This window comes from Triticum dicoccoides, chromosome 3B (genome assembly GCF_002162155.2).
Source record: "Triticum dicoccoides isolate Atlit2015 ecotype Zavitan chromosome 3B, WEW_v2.0, whole genome shotgun sequence".
Taxonomy (NCBI): Eukaryota; Viridiplantae; Streptophyta; class Magnoliopsida; order Poales; family Poaceae; genus Triticum; species Triticum dicoccoides.
In genome coordinates, this window is record NC_041385.1 from 466858891 (window position 1) to 466867832 (window position 8942).

Sequence of the window (8942 nt, forward strand, 5' to 3'; positions counted from 1 at the left end):
AAGCGCCCAGGTGGGTTGTGCCCACCCAGGTGCCCCCCTCATGTGACTCTTGGCTCCAGAAATTCTCTTTTATTGTATAAAAAATCCTCGCAAAGTTTCGTTTCATTCGAGAACTTTTATTTCTGCACAAAAAAAACACCATGGTAGTTCTGCTGAAAACAACGTCAATCCGGGGTTAGTTTCATTCAAATCATGCAAATTAGAGTCCAAAACAAGAGGAAAAGTGTTTGGAAAAGTAGATGTTGGAGACGTATCAACTCCCCCAAGCTTAAACCTTTGCTTGTCCTCAAGCAATTCGGTTGATAAACTGAAAGTGAAAAAGAAAAACTTGTATGAACTCTTTTGCTCTTGTTTGCATAAATAAGCTTAAACAACACCCAGGTTTTCAGCCAACATTATAACTAACCATGCCGACAATAAATCTTAAAAATTATATTAACTCATATCAATGACATAATCAGCTAGTGAGCAATAATAAGATATATCAAACAACAACACGTTATCAAAACAACCATGATATAATGACAATAGTGGTATCTCTCTAGCCCTTTTTGAGATTGCAAAACATAAATGCAGAGCACCTCCAAAGTTGAAGCAGCGACTAAACATTGTAATTCATGGTAGAAAGGTCCAGTCATGATGCACCCAACATTAGCTACACACAATGCATCAACATGACAACAATGCTCTCAGGTTCTGGCGCTTATTTTAGAAGGTGATGACACAACATAAAAGTAAATGGATAGTCCCTTCATAGAGGGAAACAATGATTTGCAGCGGTGCCAGAGTTCAAGTTTTTAAAATAGAGGTAAATGATATTTTGAGAAATGCACCCTTCTTGTTTACTTCAGGACCATCAGTTATCAATATCTTCCATGCTAAGCACGCTAGTGGCGGTTCCCAAGCGATAAAAGTAAATGTTTACTCCCCCTCCACCAACAATCACACTCCACGGCTTGTCCAAAACAACGGATGCTGTCCATACCATCAACAATCCCGGGGGAGTTTTGTTTAATTATTTGAAATTTTGAGTTCGGGACAGGGAGTCCCTATTACCGTCCTTTTCTCGTGCGATGGTGAGTGAATAAACACTCAACCTGAGAATAACCCGCTTAGCACGGAAGATACCGACTACCTCCTGTCATTCCATGAACGATCCAGACACACAAAAAGGATATTTATTTGAAGTTTTTTTGGAGATGGCACATGCAAATTTGCTTAGGACGGCAGGGTAATACCGCATATAGGTAGATATGATGGACTCATCTGGAATAACTTGGGTTCAAGGTTTTTGGTGTACAAGTAGAATTCCCACTTAGTATAGGTGAAGGCTAGCAAATAGATTGAGAAGCGGCCAGCTAGAGAGCAACAACGGTCATGAACATGCATTATGCATAAGTAACATTGGACACTAGCATGAGTAGGATATGAACACCATGAACATAAATATCATAGAGGCTATGTTGGTTTTGATTCCACTACATGCATGAACATGTGCCAAGTCAAGCCACTCGAACATTCAGAGGAGGATACCATATCATCATGCTACATCACAATCATTTTAATGTAATGTTAATGTCCAAGATAAATCATTATCCACTCCTAGCTACTTATGCATGGCATGAGAAACTATAATCTCTAATTGTCATTGCAAACATGTTTAATCATAATGGACTGAATCATGGATACTAGGTTAAACATATTTACAAAAATAGAACAAGTTGAGTTCATACCCATTTCTCTCTGCCACAACCAGTTCATCAAATATCCTCATTATTGCCTTTCACTTGCACGACCTAATGATGTGAAAATAGTAATAGTGCAAGATGTTGGGGAACGTTGCAGAAAATTAAAAATTTTCCTACGGTTTCACCAAGATCCATCTATGAGTTCATCTAAGCAACGAGTCAAGGGAGAGAGTTTGCATCTACATACCACTTGTAGATCGCGTGCGGAAGCTTGCAAGGTGATGATGTAGTCGTACTCGACGTGATTCGAATCACCGATGACCAAGTGCTGAACGGACAGCACCTCCGCGTTCAACACACGTACGGGACGGGAGACGTCTCCTCCTTCTTGATCCAGCAAGGGGGAAGGAGAGGTTGAGGAAGACAGCTCCGCCGGCAGCACGACGGCGTGGTGATGGTGGAGAGGCAGTACTCCGACAGGGCTTCGCCAAGCACACAACGGAGGAGGAGAGGTGTTGGGGAGGGGAGGGCTGCGCCTTGGAGGGTGGTCCGGCTGCCCTCCCCTCACCCCACTATTTATAGGGGGAAGGGAGAAGGGGGCCGGCCCCCTAGAACCCATCTAGGGGGGGTGCGGCGGCCTAGGGGAGAGGGGAGAGGGTGGCTTGCCCCCCAAGCCAAGGGGGCGCCCCCTCTAGGGTTCCCCCTCAACCCTAGGCGCATGGGCCCAAGGGAGGGGGGTGCGGTCAGCCCACCAGGGGCCGGCTCCCTGCCCCACGCAGCCCATGTGGCCCCCCGGGAGGGGTGGCCCCTCCCGGTGGACCCCCGGAACCCTTCCGGTGGCCCCGGTACAATACCGGTATGACCCCGAAACTTCCCGGTGTCCGTTTGACAACTTCCCATATATAAATCTTCACCTCCGGACCCTTCCGGATCTCCTCGTGACGTCCAGGATCCCATCCGGGACTCCGAACAACATTCGGTAGTCACATACCAGTCTTCCTAATAACCCTAGCGTCACCGAACCTTAAGTGTGTAGACCCTACGGGTTCGGGAGACATGCAGACATGACCGAGACGCTCTCAGTCAATAACCATCAGCGGGATCTGGATACCCATGATGGCTCCCACATGCTCCTCGATGTTGTCATCGGATGAACCACGATGTCGAGGATTCGATCAAACCCTGTATGCAATTCCCTTTGTCAATCGGTACGTTACTTGCCCGAGACTCGATCGTCGGTATCCCAATACCTTGTTCAGTCTCGTTACCGGCAAGTCACTTTACTCGTACCATAATGCATGATCCCGTGTCCAACACCTTGGTCACATTGAGCTCATTATGATGATGCATTACCGAGTGGGCCCAGAGATACCTCTCCGTCATACGGAGTGACAAATCCCAGTCTCGATCCATGTCAACCCAACAACTACTTTCGGAGATACCTGTAATGCACCTTTATAGTCACCCAGTTACGTTGTGACGTTTGATACACCCAAGGCACTCCTACGGTATCCGGGAGTTACACGATCTCATGGTCTAAGGAAGAGATACTTGACATTGGCAAAGCTCTAGCAAACGAACTAAACGACCTTTGTGCTATGCTTAGGATTGGGTCTTGTCCATCACATCATTCTCCTAATGATGTGATCCCTTTATCAACGACATCCAATGTCCATAGCCAGGAAACCATGACTATCTGTTGATCACAACGAGCTGGTCAACTAGAGGCTCACCAGGGACATATTGTGGTCTAAGTATTCACACGTGTATTACGATTTCCGGATAATACAGTTATAGCATGAATAAAAGACATTTATCATGAACATTGAAATATAATAATACTTTTATTATTGCCTCTAGGGCATATTTCCAACAGTCTCCCACTTGCACTAGAGTCACCAATCTAGTTACATTTTGATGAATCGAACACCCATAGAGTTCTGGTGTTGATCATGTTTTGCACGCGAGAGAGGTTTAGTCAGCGGATCTGCGACATTCAGATCCGTGTGCACTTTGCAAATCTCTATGTCTCCATCTTGAACATTTTCATGGATGGAGTTGAAACGACGCTTGATGTGCCTGGTCTTCTTGTGAAACCTGGGCTCCTTGGCAAGGGCAATAGCTCCAGTGTTGTCACAGAAGAGTTTGATCGGCCCCGACGCATTGGGTATGACTCCTAGGTCGGTGATGAACTCCTTCACCCAAATCGCTTCATGCGCTGCCTCCGAGGCTGCCATGAACTCCGCTTCACACGTAGATCCCGCCACGATGCTCTGCTTGCAGCTGCACCAGCTTACTGCTCCACCATTCAACATATACACGTATCCGGTTTGTGACTTAGAGTCATCCAGATCTGAGTCGAAGCTAGCGTCGACGTAACCCTTTACGACGAGCTCTTCGTCTCTTCCATAAACGAGAAACATGTCCTTCGTCCTTTTCAGGTACTTCAGGATATTCTTGACCGCTGTCCAGTGTTCCTTGCCGGGATTACTTTGGTATCTTGCTACCAAACTTACGGCAAGGTTTACATCGGGTCTGGTACACAGCATGGCATACATAATAGATCCTATGGCTGAAGCATAGGGGATGACACTCATCTCTTCTTTATCTTTTGCCGTGGTCGGTGACTGAGCCGAGCTCAGTCTCACACCTTGTAACATAGGCAAGAACCCCTTCTTGGACTGATCCATTTTGAACCTCTTCAAAATCTTATCAAGGTATGTGCTTTGTGAAAGACCTATGAGGCGTCTCGATCTATCTCTATAGATCTTAATGCCTAATATATAAGCAGCTTCTCCAAGGTCCTTCATTGAAAAACACTTATTCAAGTAGGCCTTAATGCTGTCCAGAAATTCTATATTATTTCCCATCAAGAGTATGTCATCTACATATAATATGAGAAATGCTATAGAGCTCCCACTCACTTTCTTGTAAACGCAGGCTTCTCCATAAGTCTGCATAAACCCAAACGCTTTGATCATCTCATCAAAGCGAATGTTCCAACTCCGAGATGCTTGCACCAGTCCATAAATGGATCGCTGGAGCTTGCATACTTTGTTAGCGTTCCGAGGATCGACAAAACCTTCCGGCTGCATCATATACAGTTCTTCCTTAAGATGCCCGTTAAGGAATGCTGTTTTGACGTCCATTTGCCATATCTCATAATCATAGTATGCGGCAATTGCTAACATGATTCGGACGGACTTCAGCTTCGCTACGGGAGAAAAAGTCTCGTCGTAGTCAATCCCTTGAACTTGTCGATAACCCTTAGCGACAAGTCGAGCCTTATAGATTGTAACATTACCATCCGCGTCCGTCTTCTTCTTAAAGATCCATTTGTTTTCTATCGCTCGCTGATCATCGGGCAAGTCTGTCAAAGTCCATACTTTGTTTTCATACATGGATTTTATCTCGAATTTCATGGCTTCAAGCCATTTGTTGGAATCCAGGCCCGCCATCGCTTCTTCATAGTTCGAAGGTTCATTGTTGTCTAACAACATGATTTCTAGGACAGGGTTGCCGTACCACTCTGGTGCGGAACGTGTCCTTGTGGACCTACGAAGTTCAGCAGTAACTTGATCCGAAGTACCTTGATCATCATCATTGTTTTCCTCTTCAGTTGGTGTGGGCATCACAGGAACGGTTTCCTGCGCTGCGCCACTTTCCCGCTCAAGAGGTAGTACTTCATCGAGTTCTACTTTCCTCCCACTTACTTCTTTCGAGAGAAACTCTTTTTCCAGAAAGCATCCGTTCTTGGCAACAAAGATCTTGCCTTCGGATCTTAAGTAGAAGGTATACCCGACAGTTTCCTTAGGGTATCCTATGAATACGCATTTTTCCGACTTGGGTTCGAGCTTTTCAGGTTGAAGTTTCTCGACATAAGCATCGCATCCCCAAACTTTTAGAAACGACAGCTTAGGTTTCTTTCCAAACCATAATTCATACGGTGTCGTCTCAACGGATTTAGACGGTGCCCTATTTAAAGTGAATGTAGCTGTCTCTAGAGCGTATCCCCAAAATGATAGCGGTAAATCGGTAAGAGACATCATAGACCGCACCATATCCAATAGGGTGCGATTACGACGTTCGGACACACCGTTTCGCTGAGGTGTTCCAGGAGGCGTGAGTTGTGAAACGATTCCACATTTCCTTAAGTGTGTACCAAACTCGTGACTTAAGTATTCTCCTCCACGATCTGATCGTAAGAATTTTATCTTTCGGTCACGTTGATTCTCTACCTCATTCTGAAATTCCTTGAACTTTTCAAAGGTCTCAGACTTGTGTTTCATTAAGTAGACATACCCATATCTACTCAAGTCATATGTGAGAGTGAGAACATAACGATATCCTCCGCGAGCCTCAACGCTCATTGGACCGCACACATCGGTATGTATGATTTCCAACAAGTTGGTTGCTCGCTCCATTGTTCCAGAGAACGGAGTCTTGGTCATTTTGCCCAAAAGGCATGGTTCGCACGTGTCAAATGATTCATAATCAAGAGACTCTAAAAGTCCATCGGCATGGAGCTTCTTCATGCGCTTGACACCAATGTGACCAAGGCGGCAGTGCCACAAGTATGTGGGACTATCGTTATCAACTTTAAATCTTTTGGCATCTACACTATGAACATGTGTAATATTACGCTCGAGATTCATTAAGAATAAACCATTGACCATCGGAGCATGACCATAAAACATATCTCTCATATAAATCGAACAACCATTATTCTCAGACTTAAATGAGTAGCCATCTCGTATTAAACGAGATCCAGATACAATGTTCATGCTCAAACTTGGCACTAAATAACAATTATTAAGGTTCAAAACTAATCCCGTAGGTAAATGTAGAGGCAGAGTGCCGACGGCGATCACATCGACTCTGGAACCATTCCCGACGCGCATTGTCACCTCGTCCTTCGCCAGTCTCCGTTTATTCCGCAGCTCCTGCTGTGAGTTACAAATATGAGCAACGGCACCGGTATCAAATACCCAGGAGTTACTACGAGTACTGGTAAGGTACACATCAATCACATGTATATCAAATATACCTTTGGTGTTGCCGGCCTTCTTATCCGCTAAGTATTTGGGGCAGTTCCGCTTCCAGTGACCCTTCCCCTTGCAATAAAAGCACTCAGTCTCAGGCTTGGGTCCATTCTTTGACTTCTTCCCGGTAACTGGCTTACCAGGCGCGGCAACATCTTTGCCGTCCTTCTTGAAGTTCTTCTTACCCTTGCCCTTCTTAAACTTAGTGGTCTTATTGACCATCAACACTTGATGTTCTTTCTTGATTTCAGCCTCTGCTGACTTCAGCATCGAGAACACTTCAGGAATGGTCTTTTCCATCCCCTGCATGTTGTAGTTCATCACAAAGCTCTTGTAGCTTGGTGGGAGCGACTGGAGGATTCTGTCAATGACCGCCTCATCTGGGAGGTTAATGTTCCGCTGGGTCATACGGTTGTGCAACCCAGACATCTTCTGGATGTGCTCACTGACAGAACTGTTTTCCTCCATCTTGCAACTGTAGAACTTGTCGGAGACATCATATCTCTCGACCCGGGCATGAGCTTGAAAAACTAGTTTCAGCTCTTCGAACATCTCATATGCTCCGTGGTGCTCAAAACGCTTTTGGATCCCCGGTTCTAAGCTGTAAAGCATGCCGCACTGAACGAGGGAGTAATCATCAGCACGAGACTGCCAAGCATTCATAATGTCTTGGTTCTCTGGGACGGGAGCGTCACCTAGCGGTCCTTCTAGGACATATTGTTTCTTGGCAGCTATGAGGATGATCCTCAGGTTCCGGACCCAGTCCGTATAGTTGCTGCCATCATCTTTCAGCTTGGTTTTCTCTAGGAACGCGTTGAAGTTCATGTTGACATTAGCGTTGGCCATTGATCTACAAGACATATTTGCAAAGGTTTTAGACTAAGTTCATGATAATAAAGTTCTAATCAAATTATGAACTCCCACTTAGATTAGACATCCCTCTAGTCACCTAAGTGTTACACGATCCGAGTCGACTAGCCCGTGTCCGATCATCACGTGAGACGGACTAGTCATCGTCGGTGAACATTCTCATGTTGATCGTATCTTCCATACGATTCGTGTTCGACCTTTCGGTCTCCGTGTTCCGAGGCCATGTCTGCACATGCTAGGCTCGTCAAGTTAACCCTAAGTGTTTTCGCTGTGTAAAACTGTCTTACACCCGTTGTATGTGAACGTAAGAATCCATCACACCCGATCATCACGTGGTGCTTAGAAGCGACGAACTGTAGCAACGGTGCACAGTTAGGGGAGAACACTTCTTGAAATTTTATAAGGGATCATCTTATTTACTACCGTCGTCCTAAGTAAACAAGATGCATAATACATAATAAACATCACATGCAATTATATAGTTGTGACATGATATGGCCAATATCATATAGCTCCATTGATCTTCATCTTCGGGGCTCCATGATCATCTTGTCACCGGCTTGACACCATGATCTCCATCATCATGATCTCCATCATCGTGTCTTCATGAAGTTGTCACGCCAACGACTACTTCTACTTCTATGACTAACGTTTAGCAATAAAGTAAAGTAGTTTACATGGCGTTATTCAATGACACGCAGGTCATACAAAAAATAAAGACAACTCCTATGGCTCCTGCCGGTTGTCATACTCATCGACATGCAAGTCGTGAATCCTATTACAAAGAACATGATCTCATACATCACAATTCATCATTCATCACAACTTCTGGCCATATCACATCACATGATCAATTGCTGCAAAAACAAGTTAGACGTCCTCTAATTGTTGTTGCATCTTTTACGTGGCTGCAATTGGGTTCTAGCAAGAACATTTTCTTACCTACGAACCACCACAACGTGATTATGTCAACTTCTATTTACCCTTCATAAGGGCCCTGTTCATCGATTCCGCTCCAACTAAGGTGGGAGAGACAGACACCCGCCAGCCACCTTATGCAACTAGTGCATGTCAGTCGGTGGAACCGGTCTCACGTAAGCGTATGTGTAAGGTTGGTCCGGGCCGCTTCATCCCACAATACCGTTGAGCAAGAAAAGACTAGTAGAGGCAAGTAAGATGAAAAAATCCACGCCCACAACAAAATTGTGTTCTACTCGTGCAAAGAGAACTACGCATAGACCTAGCTCATGATGCCACTGTTGGGGAACGTTGCAGAAAATTAAAATTTTTCCTACGGTTTCACCAAGATCCATCTATGAGTTCATCTAAGCAACGAGTCAAG